Source organism: Somniosus microcephalus, chromosome 2 (genome assembly GCF_052327205.1).
Source record: "Somniosus microcephalus isolate GS21.2 chromosome 2, FLI_Smic_1.0, whole genome shotgun sequence".
NCBI lineage: Eukaryota > Metazoa > Chordata > Chondrichthyes > Squaliformes > Somniosidae > Somniosus > Somniosus microcephalus.
This window is the reverse complement of record NC_140988.1, coordinates 340,800,220-340,820,208: the sequence shown is the minus strand read 5'-3', so window position 1 is coordinate 340,820,208 and position 19,989 is coordinate 340,800,220. Positions and strand designations below refer to the sequence as shown.

The following is a 19,989-nucleotide window of genomic DNA, read 5'->3' as shown; positions in this document are numbered from 1 at the left end:
ATAGGCCTTCTCACCCAGACATTGGAAAAGGCTCAGGAGATGTCGTTTTAAAATGGAGTGCTGCAAAACAAAAGTACTCCATGAACTCAGAATCCAATACCTGGACAGTTTCATTTTAACGGAGAAAGAACTCGAGCCTTCAAGGGGAAACAAATCTGGGGAGGAGTACTTTCACTGTAAAGTGCTTAACCACCCATATTTTATTTTAAACTAAAGACGTCACTCATGTTCCCTCCCATGGTAGCTCATTTCTGGATTTCTCTTGCATCAGGAAACTCGACTGAGCTGCGCTGCTGCTGCAGGTTGCGAGAGTGGCTGCACATCACAAATCAGCATTTGCAAAAAGCCTGGCTGCTACTTCAGAAGTGCTCAAAGTGAAAAAAGTTAAAGCCAGCTGAGTGTACAAGGCAGACCTTTCCTCACTCCACAACTCTGGATTTGTTCCCAGGTTGCAACAAAAAATGCAATATCCAGATTGGTGTATCGAGCCACACCAGACAGAGAACACCCCAACATACGTCCAAGCTGCTCCAGTTATGAGACTCAACCCAAAATCGTAGGTGTCCATAGGAGATAACATAAGTAATGAAACCTCTTTCAAATTTGGCATGCAGATAATAGCACTGTATATTTCCCTCGAAGCAGAGATCTACTCACCAAGCAATGATGCACACACAGCCAACACAAGCAATTTATTTTGTTTGAAATTGGTTTTAATAAGACAGCACCAATGCAACTCTAACCACAGTAGGGGAACATATGATAAAATTACATCTTCGCCCAGTGATGTTATCTCAAGGTTTTAACTTGCAAACACCCTATTGAAGCCTATTTCCAGAACAATTGCAAAGCAGATGAACTTCCTGTACCAGTTAAGTAAGTGAAGGCCATTTACTTCATTGTCTAAGAACCTCCTTAATCATTAGCTCCATCCTGATGACATCATGCTTGCATTCCTTCACAAATGTCTCCAATAAAGAGATATTTTTCACAAATCTCACACAAGCATCTAATTTAAGCTCCTACACCTCTACCTCTGGCCAGACACATTCACTGCCCACAGAGATCAACTCACTGAAACTAAAAACTACTCTAAGTAATGTCTCCATAAAACAAGTTGTCAAATTCTGTCTGGGAAGGCAGACAACCCATGCGTCTTTTTGCCAACACTTTCAATTCAATACCCGACTCGCGATGCTTAACTTAACTGCATCCACTTCGTTGAGATTTACTTTTGTGGATTTGTTTTACCACTATACCCCCAAATATGGCACAGGCACGATGGGTCGAATGGCCTCCTTCTGTGCTGTAAATTTCTATGATTCTATGAAATATACTTTGCAGATAGCGCACGCCGCACTCTCTAAAATGGACACATTTAAAATGCTGTTACAATTTAATTGTATATTTTATTAAACATTAGTCTCATTAGATGGCCACATTCCCAATCGTGCTTTGTTGCAATGCTGGAAGGCTACGATAAAGAAAAAGAGCACTTGGTAAATTGGAAAGTATAATGCATTTTTGTCATAGCTGCATATGCAAATGACAGGATGAAACCTTGGTACAATCCACACATCATGTTGGTAATATAAAAGCTTGTGAAGATGCCACAGTGCCCCTTTAAACCTGGCACCTACTCACCGACATGAAGTTTGCCATCAAACACTGTTGCCAAAGCAGAAGATCCTAAATCATCTTTCACCATAACTAGTTCAACGGTCAAAGCCTTTCAACGCTTCAAATTCAAACAAAAACTGCAGGTCATGTACACTCGCCCTTACTCAATTAAGTTGCGAAAACCTCACATCTGATACACAACTTGCTTTCATCAAGATTTTTCTACAATTTCCAAAAACATTCTTTGTACAAGTTTCTGCAGGTGCCAAAGGTCAACTATCTTGGCATCAAAGTCTCCAAAGCCAGGCTGTCCCGCAGTAAGTTTGCATGAAAGACTGACTGCAATTAACCTGCAGCAATAGCCATCCTGAAGAGTCCGCTTTTTTTTTTGCATGCACACCACCACAGAGCAATTTCAGAATAAAAACATTCACGTTAGGAAATGTTGACAAAACGTACCGATACTTGCACAGGCACGTCATACAATATGCTATTGCTTTAAAATTTGCAGCATATTTAAAAGCTGCTAGAAAACTTTACTTCTTTACAAAGATAATCTACATAGGAACTCTATATCTGCGCTTGCATATGTGAAGGACATACATTTTTATCATCGAATTATCATGGGGATGGGCAATAAATGTGGGCCTTGCCAGCGACGCCTACATCACGTGAATGAATTAAAAAAAGTCTGAATTTAATATCTCAGACAAAGTTTAGTTATCAAAGACACTAATGCCACAAATAAAAGCCAATAGAATTTAATTTGACTTCCAGTCTCTACCGGACCTGAAAACCGTCGCAATGTTCCCAAAGCTGTTATTTTGGAATAAGTTCTTCCAACAGTAAAGCTACCCGAACATATGTTTAGTGTAATACCTCTGACTTTTTAAAAAATAGAAAGACAGAATTTTGAAAAACTAGATGAAGTTGCTGAAAAGTAGCCTAATTATACCTTTTTGTTTTAAAAGCCTCAAGTTAGGGCATAATTAAAGTGCACAGCTTCTTTTAAAGGTTCTGTATTTATAGTTAAGACCCTGGAGACAGTAGTCATTTAGAGAAATGCATCATCAACCAGTGTACAAGTTTGTAAGCTCCTTGCTCTACTAACAAAACTATCAGCATTATTATTTTCCAACATTTAAAAAGTCAGCTTATTTGTAGTAAATTAAGACTGCAAATCAATAATAATCAGCTTTAGCATTTTGTGGAATAAAATTAATTTTATTTATTAATTAATTCACAATTATGCACAAGAATCAATCTTTGGTTCAGTCTATTTCATGAGTAATTTTAGCAGATAATCTGCAATAGAGACGGGGGGCTTCGGAAAATTGAGAAAGTCTTTCAGCACTCAAATTGGGGTAAACATCTTGCCTACTATTCAGTGCAACACTGGGGAAATGAGAATGTACACCACAGCCCAAACCGACACGGGTTACATTCTAAAACAATGCAAGTCAATGAAGGAGCATTGTTTGAAACGCAATTGAGTGATTTTTCACGATACGGTTGGAGTACTAAAACGACAGGATAAACAAATGCAATGTGGAAAATAAAATTCACGTCACTGCAATATTAAATTCAGTTAACTGCAGTCTGTGTCCAGAAACACATGTCCAATCAGGACACTGCTCAGGAGGGGGGGAAAAAAGTTAGTAGCCCAAATAATTAACGTTCAAAAGGGAATTGGATATATACTTGAAAATGAGAAATTTTCAGGGCTATGGGGAAAAAGATCAGGGGAGTAGGACTAATTGGATAGCTCTTGCAAAGAGCTGGCACAGACATGATGGGCCGAATGGCCTCCTCCTGTGCTGTATGGTTTTTTAATTCTATGAACTAATTCAGAATACAGCTTGCAGTGAGCTCATTATAGTTTTACACTACTGTATCACTTGCTCAACACCATCTGTCACAAGCTGAAGCAGTCTCATCTCCTACACTTGAGCAATGTCAAGCCACAAACCACAATTCCAGCTGATAGATGTGCTAAATTAGTGCCTACATTAACCAAACAGGAAGATTAGCCGTGAGAGCTGGTAATGCAAAAAAAGTCAGAATAGATGAACTATATTCTACTTGTTTTCTTCTCTGCAAGATAAAGGGAATAGACCTCGCATACTACTTAATATAAAACCAAAATCAGCAACTCACGAAACTCCCATGAAAGAAAACTGAGGCACTGTGGAAACGTTCCAGGAAAAAAAAAAGCACAAATGCAACAAATTAGAAATGCAAATATCATTGTAAATTCAATCTGTTCCTGCAAATTGAAGTTTGAATTAGACCAGGGTGTCCAAGCTATGAGCCGCCCTGGCCCACAAACAGCTCAGTTCTATTTGCACCTGATTTACTTGCTGGGTTGTCATTGCAATATTTTTTTATATTCATTCATGGGATGTGGGAGTCACTGGCAAGGCCAGCATTTATTGCCCATCCCTAGTTGTCCTCGAGAAGGTGGTGGTGAGCCGCCTTCTTGAACCGCTGCAGTCCATGTGGTGAAGGTACTCCCACAGTGATAGTTGTAAAAAACCGCTATGAAAAACAGAGTGGCTTGCTAGTGAACCAGATGGGTTTTTACAACAATCCAGTAGTTTCATGGTCACCATTACTGATACTAGCTTTTTATTTGAAATTTATTTAATTAACTGAATTTAAATGGTGGGATTTGAACTCACGTCTACTGGATCATTAGTCCAGACCTCTGGATTACTAGCCCAGTAACATAACCACTATGCTACTGTTCCACTGGTTCATGAGCCTGGAAAGGTCTGTGCCGAGCATTGCTGCCTCACTGAATAATGCTTGAATCAAATCACCTACATCTGTTGTGTAAGCAGCTTGAGATATAGGCAGATTAATGGGGATGTTAGTTTAAACTTCATGTGCCCTGTGAGTCTACATGGTATCTCCCCAAATGGCCCACGATCACAACAAGCAGGAACGAACCTTAGACTTGCAGAATGCAGTTTGAAAAAAATTCTGGGGTGTCAAATACAAGATCTTAATGTATAAAAATGGAAATCATATTAAACCACGCAAGGTCCCAGGGAATGAGTTCTGTAGGGAAGAAAGGCTCAATTCCACAGGGCAATATTGGCAGAGGCATAGAAGGCACCCAAATTAGTCTTTGCGGACAGGGAAGGTGTATTGCACAAGGAGACTACATAAATAGCCAGAGATAATAAAATACCATCAAAAGAAATTGTCAACTGCATCTTGCAGGTGACCTTTCAAAAGTGATGCATTATGCACATATATGGTAGTGTAGTGGTTGTGTTACTCGACTAGTAATCCAAATGCCTTAACGAATAATTCAGAGAACGAGAGTTCAAATCCCACCAGGGCGGTTTGAGAATTTGAATTTAAAAATGCTGACATCACTAAAAATGACCGTGAAGCTGTCGGAGTGTCGTAAAAACCCAACTAGTTCACTGATGTTCTTTAGGAAAGCAAACTTGCCATCCTGGTATGGCCTATATGTGACTGCAGTCTTACACCAATGTGGGTGACTCTTAACTGCCCTCTGAAGTAAACTAGCAAGCCCCTCTTTTCAAGACAACTCGGAATGGGCAATAAATGCCAGCCTTGCCAGCCACACCCACATCCCCGAGAACGAATAAAAAAAGGACAACTTCTCATTAAGTTTATATTTGAAAGGAACCAATTCAAATGAGAGAAGGTGTGGTTAACATCTGGTATGATCAAATCCAGGCAAATTCCTGTATAAGGGGGAGGAATTAGAAGCAACATCGAACACTGCTGCTTCCAAATGTCCTCTTGAAAATAAAAAGTACCAGATGAGAGGAAATCAATTACGAAGTAGAGTGAAGTGGTAAGTTATTGTTCAACAGCAGATTGACACAACCTATCCCCAAATACCTTGTAACACACGATTATGAACACCAATCGAATGGAAACTGTGCTCACTGAGTTACAATGCCGACTCCACCGCACATATAGGCTCAAACTCAACTTGATGGCTATAAAGGCTGTAAGTGAAAACTTTAGGTATTCTCCAATTTTTTTTTTTTTTTTTTTTTTATATAAAGGGTGCCACAAATCCACAGCATGAAACTATTTTCCACATAACTCTGAACTAATATGGACAGAGGCACACAGAAAAAAATCTCTGGGGAAAAATCAGGGGAAGAGAGAAGGGGAGCCTTCTGCACTATAATTGACTTTCATCATGTTGGGCCATAAAGAATCTCTTGCTGTCAGTGGATGACAAGTTAAACTAAGTGAAGAATGCAAATGGTTTGGAAAGCAGACCAAATGTAGTGTGAACAGTACACACAATATGCTGCAAGATAAAACTCCAAGATTTTTTAAAATTATGTGTTCCAAGTATTTCAATGAACTTCAGCAAAAAGCAATTCATCAACCAGAATGATCAGAACTCTTCAACAGGGAGATATTCTACACCTCAAGTTTTAGTCACAAAAAGACAGCAAGCATCATCTTGGCTCAGTGGTAGCACTCACGTGTCAGTCCGAATGTCAAGAGATCAAGCCTTATCTAGGCTGCTAAAAAACAGATTTAACTGGTCATTTATCTAATTGGTGTTTGGGGACCTGGCTGTGCACAAATGCTACAGGCCCCGACAACATCCTGGCTGTAGTGCTGAAGAACTGTACTCCAGAACTAGCCATGCCTCTAGCCAAGCTGTTCCAGTACAGCTACAACACTGGCATCAATCAGACAAGGTGGAAATTTGCCCAGGTATGTCCTGTCCACAAAAAGGACAAATCCAACACGCCCAATCTCAATCATCAACCAAGTGATGGAACGAGTAAGTCAATAGTACTATCAAATGGCTTACTCTTCAATCACCTGCTCACTGATGCTCAGTTTGGGTTCCATTAGGACCACTCAGCTCCAGATTTCATTACAGCCTTGGTCCAAACATGGACAGAAGAGCTGCATTTCAGAGGCAAGGTGAGCCTCGACATCAAGGCAGCATTCAACCAAGTGTGGCACCAAGGAGCCCTAGTAAAACTGAAGTCAATGAGACTCAAGGAAAAATCTCCAGTGGCTGGAGTCATCATACTTCATACAAAGGAAGATGGTTGTGGTTGTTGGAGGCCAATCATCTCAAATAAGGTTCATTGCATGTTTTTAATAGGAAAACCTCAAATGCATTGTTCAGTCCAAGGATAACTGCATATTAACATCTTCATTAAGAACATGTCTGCTGAACTGAAGATAAAGTTTTCAAATGCAAAAGTTTCAATTCTAATCAGCAACAGATGGTTTCAAGGGACCTACGCATCAAATCCACAGAACAGGAAACCAGTTTCCTTCTTGCAGTTTCATTCCACATGTCGCTTGACTTTGATCCTTCAGTAAAGCTGATACTAGCAAGAAATAAAGCCGGAAAAGTATTTAACTCAGCATACAACAGGTAAGAACATTTCTGAACTGTCGTCATGAAGCTAGATCCCACTTGCAGCAACAATTTACTAGGAGTATATCTCAGTATGAACCCATCAGGTCCAATTTTTTTTTAGTATTCCTATCAAGAGTTCATCTCAACATGGACTGAGCTCCTATAATCTTTGGTCATTCATCTACTATTGCATTGAACAATGCCAAAGCCTTTGATGGAATCTGGCACTGCTTAATAAGTTTACCATATGGCCTCATACCAAACATAGAAACATAGAAGATAGCAGGAGTAGGCCATTCGGCCCCTCGAGCCTGCTCCGCCATTCAATGAGATCATGGCTGATCATCCAAATTCAGTACCCTGTCCCTGCCTTCTCCCCATATCCCTTGATCCCTTTAGCCTTAAGAAATATATCCAACTCTTTCTTGAATATATTAATGAACTGGCCTCCACCGCCCTCTGTGGCAGGGAATTCCACAGGTTCACCACTCTCTGGGTGAAGAAATTCCTCATTTCAGTCCTAAATGGCTTACCCCTTATCCTTAGACTATGACCCCTGGTTCTGGACTCCCCAGCCATCAGAAACATCCTTCCTGCATCTAGTCTGTCCAGGCCTGACAGAATTTTATAGGTTTCGATGAGATCCCCTCTCAATCTTCTAAACACCAGTGAGTATAAGCCCAATCGACACAATCTCTCCTCATACGTCATTCCTGCCATCCCAGGTATCAGCCTGGTGAATCTTCGCTGCACTCCTTCCATGGCAAGAACATCCTTCCTCAGGTAAGGCGACCAAAACTGCACACAATACTCAAGGTGCGGTCTCACCAAGGCCCTGTACAACTGCAGCAAGACATCCTTGTTCCTGTACTCGAACCCTCTTGCTACGAAGGCCAACATACCATTTGCCTTCTGAACCGCCTGCTGCACCTGCATGCTTACCTTCAGCGACTGGTGCACAAGAACACCCAGGTCTCTTTGCACTTCCCCTTCTCCCAATCTATTGCCATTCAAATAATAATCTGCCTTCCTGTTTTTGCCACCAAAGTGGATAACCTCACATTTATCCACATGGTAGTGCATTTGCCATGTTTCTGCCCAATCACCCAACCTGTCCAAATCGTACTGGAGTTTCACGACATCCTCCTCACAGCATACCCTCCCACCCAGCTTTGTGTCGTCTGCAAATTTGGAGATATTACATCCAATTCCCTCATCCAGATCATTAATATATATTGTGAACAGCTGGTGTCCTAGGACCGATCCTTGCGGTACCCCACTAGTCACTCCCTGCCACTCAGAAAACGACCCGTTTATTCCAACTCTTTGCTTTCTGTCCGCCAACCAGTTCTCTATCCAAGTCAATACCTTGCCCCCAATCGCCTTAATTTTGCACGCTAATCTCTTATGCGGGACCTTAGCGAAAGCCTTCTGAAAGTCCAAATACACCACATCCACTGGTTCTCCCTTATCTATTTTACCAGTTACATCCTCAAAAAATTCCAGTAGATTAGTCAAGCATGATTTACCTTTTGTAAATCCATGTTGACTTTGTCCGATCCTATTACTGCTTTCCAAGTGCTCTGCTATTACATCTTTTATAATGGACTCTAGCATTTTCCCCACTACCGATGTCAAGCTTACCGGTCTATAATTCCCCGCTTTTTCTCTACCACCTTTTTTGAATAGTGGGGTAACATTAGCTACCCTCCAATCCATGGGTACTGTTCCAGAGTCTATCGAGTTCTGGAAGATGACCAGCAATGCATCTACTATTTCTAGGGCCACTTCCTTAAGTACCCTGGGATGTAGATTATCAGGCCCTGGGGATTTATCAGCCTTCAGTCCCATCAATTTTCCCCAACACCATTTCCCTACAAATACTGATTTCTTTCAGTTCCACCCTTTCATCAGACCCTATGTTCCCCAGCATCTCTGGGAGGTTATTTGTGTCCTCCTTTGAGAAGACAGAACCAAAATATGTATTTAGTTGGTCTGCCATTTCTTTGTTCCCCATTATAAATTCCCCTGATTCTGACTGCAAGGGACCTACGCTTGACTTCACCAATCTTTTTCTCTTCACATATCTATAAAAGCTTTTACAGTCAGTTTTTATGTTCCCTGCAAGCTTACTCTCATTCTATTTTCCCTTTCTTAATTAATCCCTTTGTCCTCCTTTGTTGAATCCTAAACTGCTCCCAATCCTCAGGATTATTGCTTTTTCTGGCTAATTTATATGTCCTCTCTTTGGATCTTATGCTATCCCTAATTTCCCTTGTTAGCCACAGTTGAGTCACCTTTTTTGTTTTATTTTTATGCCAAACTGGGATGAACAAATTCTGTAGCTCATCCATTCGGTCTTTGAATGTTTGCCATTGCCTATCCACCGTCAACCCTTTGAGTGCCATTCCCCAATCAATCCTACCCAACTCGCTCCTCAGACCATCGTAGTTTCCTTTATTTAAATTGAGGACCCTAGTCTCTGATTCAACTACTTCATTCTCCATCTTAATGAAGAATTCGATCATATTATGATCGCTCTGACCCAAGGGGCCTCGTACAACAAGCCAGATCATGGATAGTACTTTCTCAGATTGTTCTCTCTGTGCTGTAGGTGATACCCTCATCACTGAAATATTTATCAATTAAGTTGCGTTCAAGGGCTCTGGACTGTGTTCTCTCTCCTAATCTGCTCTGGACTGTGTTCTCTCGCCTAATCTGTTCTTTCTCCATACCAACCGTATTCACTCAGATTGCACACCCTCAGCTTCCAGTGATTTCGCAGTGCAGTAATCAAATCCGCAGTCAAGTAATCCTGCCAACACTCGCTATCTAGGCTAACACAGGGAAAAGAGTCTTTATCCAAGGTACTGGGAGGGCTGCCAGTACTGCCAAGACACAACCTGATTTTACAATTTGAATGAGTACCTGTACAGCATTTGTGCACAATGTACAATTTGTTTCCCAGTCGGCAAAATGTCTGCCCAACACAGGACAGCCTCCCTCCCAATCTCAACAGTACAGGGACTTGAAATTTGAATCTGCCTTTGACAGATAAGCAGTCAAAAAAAAGTTAGCTGGTAAAAACAACTATTTCAAAAAGTAAAGTATTGCAGATGCTGTAAATCTGAAATAAAAACAAAAAATACTGAAAACACTCAGGTGATCAGGTAGTATCTGTAGAGAAAGGAATGTAGGGTTAATGTTTCAGGTCTATGACCCTTTGTCAAAAACAGCATCATTATTGTCTATTATGATTGCTTGTCATGCTATGAAATGTCTTAATAGTATAGGCATTTTATGAAAATAAAAAAGTGTACAGTTTAACATTGTAGATAGAAGATACAAGTCTTGCTTATTGCTCATCAGGTTAACAATCTGCTGGGAGACCATTTTAAAAAAAATCAACAGTCTCCATCTACTGCAAGTGTCAACACTGCCAACCACTGCTGTGGAGTAGACAACCTTATCTGTTGGCACGGTGCTATGGATTGGACATGCGTAGAGTACAGGAGTGAACACAATGGAATGGTTGTTGTGCAAAAATTAAACCATATGGCAAAGGAAATTCCAAAAAGAGTAAAACTATAGGATTGTATATTGTGCAGGAACGTCATCCAACTGTCAAATTCCAACTCGCTGCACTTAACTTCACTTGTGAATCCAGAGAAAAATGTCAAAAATAGATAGGTATTATTTGAATAAAAATGGAAAGATTTGTGCTTACAGCTTCAGTTTTGCAACAGAACACACTACATAAACTTGACCGGAATTAAATACTTGGGGAGAAAAATATGTTCAGTGGAATTAAGGTTAAAATTCAGTATTGAATTCTCCACTGGCCACGTGGAAATATTAGCTTGATCTAGGAAAATTCATCTACACCACAAAGCTGGTATAAAATGGGGTATTTTCATATTTGTAGACATCTTTTAAATATCATGTAAACCAGGTTTACCAAGACTTGGATCGAAAACTATTACGCAACTACATCACATTTAAGGGGTGATGGTGCCAGTAATTTTTCACTTGCAAGCCAGAAATGCAGATATAGTTGACAAACTGCAGTGTGCCTCATTATCCAAAAGGTGTGATGGACTTGCAATTTCAGCTCAACTCTCCCTCCCCCCACCCCCATCTCTCCTGAAAGTAGCGATTCCTATTACGATACAGTTCCACAGACATTGGCATCCCTCCAGCATCTTCCATAAAAGTGCCCATTCTTCTTCCATTAGCCTGGACAGAGACGGTCAGTAGTTTATTAAACTATATGGGACAGCTCAGGCCTGCCTGATGTAAACAGATCAGGAGTAGGAACCACAGTTGATTTTTCTCTACCTTGCCCAGTAACACTGATGCCAACCCCAATTGATATCAGCCAACTCAGCCATTTGTACCACACAACAGTGTGCATTTCTCTATAGTCATCAGGAACGAAGAAAGAATGTGCCTTTAGAAATCAGGTTTCAGATCCTCTGGATGTCCTAAAGTGCTTCAAGTATAGTTCTTTTGTTACAGATGCAACAGCCAGTTTGCACACAGAAAAACCCCACAAGCAGCGGAGATGATTGACCAGTCATCTGCTTTGGTGGTGTTGGTTGAGAGATGAATGTTGGCCAAGGCACCAGAAGAATTCCTTGCTCATCTTCGACAAAGTGCCTCAAGATCTTTTACATTCACCTGAACAGGCAAACGGCGCCTCAGTTTAACATCTACTATGAAAGATGGCACCTTCCAATATGCAGCATACTGCATTGAAGTGTCAGCCTAGACGCTGTATTCAAGCGCTGCATTGGAGCTTGAATCCACACCTTCTGACTCGAGCAATGAGTGCTACCACTGAGTCAAACTCAAAACAGTTTTAAAGGGAAGCCTTTCCCTCTGAATGTCATACCTTTGACATTCAGTCATAATTTAAAACACTTTGTGTTTGTTAATCTTTAATGTTTCCTAAGTGAATATTTGTATATGGGTATTTCAGCCAGGAAGAAAATTTGAGATGGATGACCTTTAGGCTGTTGTACTGCAGATACTATACCAATAAGTGTACAATAGAATACAAAGCCATCAACTTGGTTTACTCTGCCAGCTGCACCTCATTGAGCCATAATGAGCCCAGCAGCAGAGCCTCGGGCTTGTGTGTTTGGTCACAGACACACAGATCCACTCACGTACATTAACTATTTAATGTTAGAAGATCGTAGGTACTAGCATGACTTCAACATTAAAAACATTGACAGAAGTTCATAAAGTTCTCCGGAGGTCCAATGGACAGCCGTGGCACTTAGAATGTGGCTCGTCATATATCGACAAGACCTTGCATCTTTAATGTAGCAAAACGCTCCAAGGCTCTTCACAGGGGTGTAATCAGATAAGGACACCGAGCCACATAAGGAGATTAGGACAGTTGACCATAAGCTTGGTCAAAGAGGTAGGTTTTAGGGAAGGAGAGAGGGGTGGAGAGGCAGAGGGGTTTAGGGAGGGAAATACACAGCTCAGGGACTAGACGGCTGAAAGCACGGCCTCCAATAGTGGAGTGAAGAAAGTTGGGGATACACAAGAGAATACAAAGTAAAATGTACTCAGCAGATAGAGGATAGACACCATGAACACTTTTTTAAAAAAAAAGCAAACAGTTTCCCACTGGCAAAGATCATGCCTGGTGGTACTGCGGCAAAAGACCAAGGGGGAAGGGGGAATGGAAAAGGGGAAGGAAGAGGGAAATTGTGAGGGGCAACCATGAAGGCAGGGGTAGTAGAAGGACTTCCCAGTCTTGACAAAGGGTTTCGACCTGAAACGTTGACTATTTCTCTCTCCACGGATGTTGCCTGGCCTGCTGAGTTTTTCCAGCATTTTCTGTTGTTATTTCGGATTTCCAGCATCTGCAGTATTTTGCTATCGTAGTAGAAGGAAACAACCATAAAGGCAAGGGGAGAAGAATAAAAGCTTAACTGGGCCAGCCACATCAACAACATGGCAACGAGCAGGGAAGAGGCTGGAGGTGAAGTTACGAATTACAGTAAGTTTGTAGGTGGGAGCATGAAGCTGCAAAGGGACGTTGACAGACTAAGCGAGTGGGAAAACTATGGCATAAGGAGGTCAATGTGGGCAAGTATGAGATCATCCATTTTGGATCAGAGAAAGACAAATTAGAATATTTTCTTAATGGCAAAAGATTGGGAACTGTGGAGAAGCAAAGGGATTTGGGGTCCAAGTGCCCAAATCACTAAAAGCACAAGTGCATAAAATTCTTAGAGTAATTGGCTTTAAAAATACATGAGTCAAAAATCAGCTAACCACAACTGTGGTTTTCCAAAATAACTTTCCACTTAAGTCTCCTTTATGTTGTTGTGCATTGTGCAGCTCACCTACAGTATTTGGCACAAAAGTATTTCATATGATTTCAGTTGCAATAGCTGTGCCTGACATATTTTCAAACATTAAAAAAAACATTTTTTGCACCAATGTTCTGCTTAAAGTGCTCTAAAGCACAGAAATAGATTGTATTTTTACCAAAGATTACATTACAAGAACTGTTACCTTCTGGCCTATGAATCATTATAGCATCACTCTAGCACAAGGGTACATCTCTTTCTTACGGCGGCCTACCAATGAACAAGCACTTGTTAATTTAATTCCATCACCTTTGCAGTCCAGAGAATCTTATTCTGAAAAATCATAGGCAAGAGATAATGTGCAAAGTTTAATGTTCTTGGGTTGGCAAGGCCACATTTTTTGCCCATCACTAGCTGCCTTGAGGGAATTAGGTCAACCATGCAGTATGCAACTTAATCACCGGGTAGGGGTGGCAGCTTCTCTTCCCTGAAGGACATTAGTGAACTAGCTGGGTTTTTTTTTTATAAAACAACAATCCAGCAACTTTTAAGGACGTTTTTATTTTTCCCTGGTGTCAGGCCACAAAAAGATTTATTGAATTCAATTTCATCACTTGCCATGGATTTGAATTCACAATCGGTGTTGCTAGTCCAGTGCCAGTGACGAGGCTAGCGTACCCATCTACCTGTAGTGTGGCACTGGGAGGGGACATTTGCAGGCTATTTCCTCTCGCTGTAGTCCCCAGTAGAAGCACTGCTCCATGTACCTTTTTTTTTTATAAATAGAAAAACATCCACGATAGTAACTATCAAACAAGTCATTGCTCAGATTTACAGCCCATAACTTAATGCCTTGAATGAAAGGTGAAATAATTACTCTCGTCACCTATCTGGATCAAGAGTAGTAATCGCTATACAGCAAGTTATCCACCCTGCCTCGCCCTCACCTTGGCTGAGAAATGGCAGTGACCTCAAATAGGATAGAAAATATTTATTCTAAAGATGGAGAGAAAAATAACAGCATATTACAGAGGCAGTTTAAAATTACTTGCTGTTAAAACTAGCATGTAATCCAGTGCCCACATCTAGGGGGATAATGAAAAGAAAGCTGTTCACTTAGGCCCAAAACTAGTGGTTATCAAGATGGCTTGCTAGTCAATGGCCCAGCGTTATCTCTAGTCCACAAAGTGAAGCTTCAGCATTGTCACTGATTCAGTTTCTTTGGTAAGCATGACCATGGTAAATGACCACCCAATACAGGCGATACAGATAATATGATGAGCACAGCTGTTAACCCTTCCCAAGTGATAGAGAAAAATTTCCTCTTTTAATTTGTGTACATTACAATATTAAACAGCATTTCATGCAAGTGCTTTGCAATTAAAATCTCTTCAGATTCCACCTCAACACCCATGTACTCACGTGGGGTACTGTGGGTTTAACTAAAATTCTGCCTCTTGAAAAATATACAAGTTACCTGAAAGGAATTGAAGCTTCTGCTCTGGTCTATCATAACTTGAGGGAGGGAGAGCACAAGAAAATTCAAGGCTATGTATTCAAATGCAGCAAACGCATGTTCTTCCCATCTGCACAGAGTACCGCTGCTCTGAAGTGCACACTATTCAATGTTGAAAAGGGGTGCACCTGCTTGCCCCAACACTAACAAATTGCACAACTGCAAATAAAAATAAAGTTTGCATTAGTGCTGATCCTCACAGCTGCCTTTATTCCTTCAGTGCAAATCATTAAATGCACCATGAAGATTAGAATTTGAATGGAGAATGACTTTCAAGGAAGACCAAGTTTTAAAAATGTTTAGACATTTTTAAAAATGCAATGCATCACAGTTGGCTACATAGATACTAAAAAGCTGCTGCGGTTTGGAGATTTGCTGCTGACTATTTCTGTAAGAGTGGTAGCAGCAGCTACGGTGACTTTGGGAAGGTGTTGAAGCAGCAGCAGTATGGGGTCAGGGCAGCGCGGGAATAAATGAGTCACAAGATATACTAGTCTGGTGCTATTAGGATCACCTGTTTTTCTGGTTAAGAAGCTGATGTTGCTCTGACTCGACAGTTTCCACTGACTTAATGATGTACACAAAAACATTGCAAAGCCTTTTATTGCTCAGTTAGCAAAGTTGCACCTTTGTTACATAGTGACGTCCAAAGAGGAGCTGCATCTATAGCAGTTTATAGTTTCGAACATTAGCACCCATCCCACATAGCTAAATATTTCCTGCTACTACTCAGTGTGTTCGATGAATTCCCCAAACTGGCTGACCTAGATCACATCCAGTTAAACATCCCTTACAATTGTTTTAAAAATTCTACATGTACCGACACTGCAAACACCCAACAGGCGTATCCAAACTTTGTGTCTTGTGGGCCACTTCAATAGGTACCACAAGGCCTGCAGTCACAAACAGTTTAAATGTGCAGTGCCAGCAACTCATACCTCTCAAGCTGCCAATGCCAAATGCAACCAGCGACTGAGCATTGCTGAAAACAGAACTTTATAAGCATCCAGGTCAAACTGGAGAAGCCAGCAAAAAGAAATACAAACAGATAGAAACCAGAGCTTCCACAGGTGCGAAACAGCCCAAGCCCAGAATTTGGATAGCCCAGTCCCACAGCAACACAAACTACTTGCGGCTTTCCTAGTTTTAATCAGGGGTCTCATGATAGCTATGATCTAATTGAATGGTAGCAACCAGCTATGCAAACACATGCACATAAGCAGAAAACGCACTGAAGTTTAAGTCAAAGGTTTTCTGTTTAAAAAAAAAAAAAAAAAAATTTCTGGAGCTCAAAAACATATCTATAAAATTTCTTAACATTAGCATTGATCATTAATAGTATAAAAAGCTGCCCTTTTAGTAAAAAAACTTTAAATTTTAGGAACTAGTTATTTTCATGACCAACACTGTATAGCATTTGTTCAGCTATTAATATTTCTATAGCGCTTTCACCTTTAAGAATCAACACCACTGCCTGAAATTTGTAGCGCTGTTAACCACTCAGCCTACCATTCCAATAGAACTATTACTTGAGGGCAACTTTGCACTGTGTAGTGTACTAGAGGTTATCACAGTCATTACTCCAATTGTGAATGGATGACTGATGCTTAGAATTCAGCTCTTTGGCATGACCTAAACAGTGAGCTCAAACCACCAGAATGCAATGCAATTTGCTATAGTTGCTAAGTGATCAAGACATACACCCTCAAACGTTTACTTTTTTATTGAAAAAGATTAGGAGTTGCCAATCCTGCTGGAACTTGCTTCCAACCTCAGTAAAGGAATACAACATTCCCAGACTAGCACAAAGTAATGCCCACTGATGATCATCAGGTGTTACTAGAAGCGACATCCAAAATGGATTTCTTAGGCATTTACAGGAACTGCACAATTTAGGCTAAACAACTGTAGGTCATTCATGTATTATTCATACCAGACTGTGCATTTTTAGTTCATGCAAAAGTGATGACAAACTACAGTGCCATTCACTACAGAAGCCTTGATGGAAGGTTGAAGGAATCCAGAAGTTCTGCACATTTTTCTTCATTAATCTCTATGGAAAGGATACATCCAGTATGAGGATAGAGGTGCAAGAGGAAAAATCAACCAAAAGTTTTGGGGTTAACAAATCAAACTGCAAATTTAGATAGGCATTTTTTTGGCCTCCAAAATAATAACGTTCTAGCTCCTTCGCTACAAAAAAAAAAACACACTTCTGGTAAAATTAATAAAGTCTGAACAAATTTCTTTCTACAGTAAATCTATACACCAAATTTAGACCCGGTCCTGTGAACTTCTCGTATACATTTACTGCAGGGAGAAGCAAGGCCTTGCAAACACTTCATATGAAAACTTGGAGCTAAAACTAAGATTAGAGTGGCAAGAAGTGTAGCTGAACAACAATACAGAATTCATGAATCGAATTGTTAACTTCATATGCAAACCAAAATAAATCGTTTGATATATATCAAATAAAGTCTACCATTTGTAGAGTTCACATTTCTGCTTTCTAATCTGCTTTCACGTCCCCATCATGTTTACTACCCTCCACCACATTCCTCTAAGTCAAGGGACTGATCGCCAATGTTATTTCTTGTGGCACAGATCCTACATTAAAGCTTGCAGTGAACTAGAGCTACAGGATACAAAATGTATTTACTTATTTCAGCATCATTAAAAACAGATTTTCAATAGATGCATAGCTCATACTTGAAGTGAATTAAAACGATGACCTGCTGTTCATGCCTATTCATTTCAGAACGGGAATCAGTTTCTCCCCCCTCCCCTCTTAAATCCACCTCTCATCAGAGCCCATGATGACACTTCATACTTGCCTAGAACAATGATTTCTCAAATCTGCATGCATTGCATGGAATCTCCCTAGAAGGAAAATGTACTGCCCACAACAAATTAATTGCTTTAAACAATCTAGATATGCTTTGCAAAACCCAGTTTGTGGTTAGTTTAGTGCCCTCTCAGCAGTGCTGATTCTTATCTACAATAATGATTAGATGACTGCATCTGAGAAAATGAATTACAGACTACTTCACCTCAATTTCTCAATACTGAAACATAAGTGCAAAAATAATGGTTAACAAATGTTATGACTGTATATAAATATTTTGAAAGTTTAGCACATTTAAAAATAAAAGGCCTGCCAATAGGGTAAATTCCAAATGCAGAGTTCTATACTGATAACATCAAGTTTTGAATGTTTTCAATACTCAAAGTTGCATACGGTGGAATACAAATAAGTTCAGAAATCATTGAATAGTTCTCTTTCAGGATTGGCATCTGCTTTACATATGGGTGGACATTAATACAGTTAAACTGCAACCTCCCTTCTTATCCTCAATCAAAAACATTCAGTAATAAGAATTCTGTTTCATGCTGTGGACTGCACGTCACTGCATTCTCACTATATGCCATGAATCCCAAAGGGTCCCATCTTCCAACACAGCCGATATTTAAAAAAAATCAAGACACATACCTGATTGTCTTAACACTTAAAAAGATTATAAAGACGAGGGTTTTTTTAAACTGCAAAATAGCAGAAGCAACAATTCAGCTCTGACTGCAAAATAGCAAGAGTGGCAATATATAAAAACAAGGACTCAGGGCACTAACACAATGACATCATTAAATGCTTTTGCCAGAGAAAGAACACAAAGATGAATAGTGATCCAAGATGCACCTAATTATTTATTTGATGTTCATCCAGCCTGGTCACATTTATACAACAAAGGACATTCTCATTTTAGAGATACAAAGCCAGATAAAAAGGGTAAAAAAAGCATTATTGGAAATGCCCATCCTGCTCACAGGTTTTTTTTTTTTTTTTAAATCTCGTCCCTGGTAAATATCGTTTATTAACAAGCGCTTTATTAATCTTTCTGATTTTTTCCACCCAAACTAACCCCGTTAACGACAGAGGCAAATTAAAATTGCATTTAAATCCTTTTCCCCCAATGCAACTAGCTCATCTATAAAGGAAAAAAATGCAAATAGAATTTTTTTCATTATTGCCTTTTTAAACCTGCATCCGTTTAAAAAACACTCACCGTTATTTCTTACCGTATTTATTAAAGCTGAACTTCCCTCTGCCTCAGAGATGCTGAATAATAAGGCGCCACCCCCTTTTTTTTCCCCCCCCAGTGCGCGCTCTTCAGGCTCCCAGCTACAGAGCAGCGCCAGGAAAACACACACAAACCCTGGGAGCAAACTCCCCCTACTCACCGGTGGAAACCCGCCCACCGCCACACGCCGATTGGCGGCATCTCTCCACAGCTGCTGGCCGCCCAAGCATCTGATTGGCTCGGCCTACCCATCAATCACACGGCTGCCGCCTGCCTCCCCAAGACAGAGGGGGAAAAAAAACGCGCCCGAGCGTCCAGCAGGAGGTGGCGCAGGCGCGGTACCCCGGGAGATGTGGTCCTCCGCGCTCTCCTTCAGCCGTGCGCCGCCAACAAAAAGAACTACAACTCCCACAAGGCCTCGCGCGCTCGCGGCAGCACAGACCCCAACAGTCGCCGCCCCCCTCCCGCAACACAGAAAAAATCCGTTCGTTAAAAAACAGCCTTCCCTCTCAACTACAATAATCCTCATTATTGTGCCAATCTTTTACCCACTATAGATATCCCTCCAACAAAAGTACAGTAAGCTCTCCTTTAAAAAAAATATTTTCTTGCCCCAGTTTTCCTTCTCATAACATAGACACACACACATTTTGTTATGATAAAGGTGAGCTCCGTACGAGGAAGACAGCTATTTCCCCCTTCACACTCACATTTCCACCTTTCTCCCAACCGCCAGGAGAACTAAGCCGCTTGGCCAGTGCGGCCATTTTTATAACCTCGGCACCTACCACTCGCGCAGCGTCACGGGTGGTTAGAGAAAAAGGGGGGGGGCGCAGACAGAATAAATAATTCACGATGCACGGTATATTGTGAACAATATCTATCCTTATACATAAACGATTGAAATCGATTTCCCTGAAAGGTTTGTTTCTTTTAAGCAGCAGGAGGAGGAATCAATCCACCCCTACTTTGCTCCCTCTCGAGTGTGGAACATTCCCTGTCCGAGCCCCAGATTATAAACAATGGAACCTCGTGGGAGCTGTTGTA

The 19,989-nt window shown here is 40.8% G+C and overlaps 1 protein-coding gene across 9 annotated transcripts in view; it reads right to left on the bottom strand.

The window, feature by feature from the left end:
• LOC147123642 (protein FAM53A-like) overlaps positions 1 to 19,739 on the bottom strand; it is a 119,542-nt gene extending 99,803 nt beyond the window's left edge. For 3 of the 9 annotated variants that reach the window (XR_015074979.1, XM_085975451.1, XM_085975452.1), the window contains exon 1: positions 19,653 to 19,739. The gene's annotated coding sequence lies outside the window, so the exon portion shown is untranslated. Of the gene's footprint in view, positions 1 to 14,827; positions 14,961 to 18,927; positions 19,054 to 19,102; positions 19,202 to 19,589 lie in introns of those variants that run through there. The other 6 variants (XM_085975445.1, XM_085975446.1, XM_085975450.1 and 3 more) reach the window with 6 other exon arrangements.
• Positions 19,740 to 19,989: the final 250 nt, after the last annotated feature.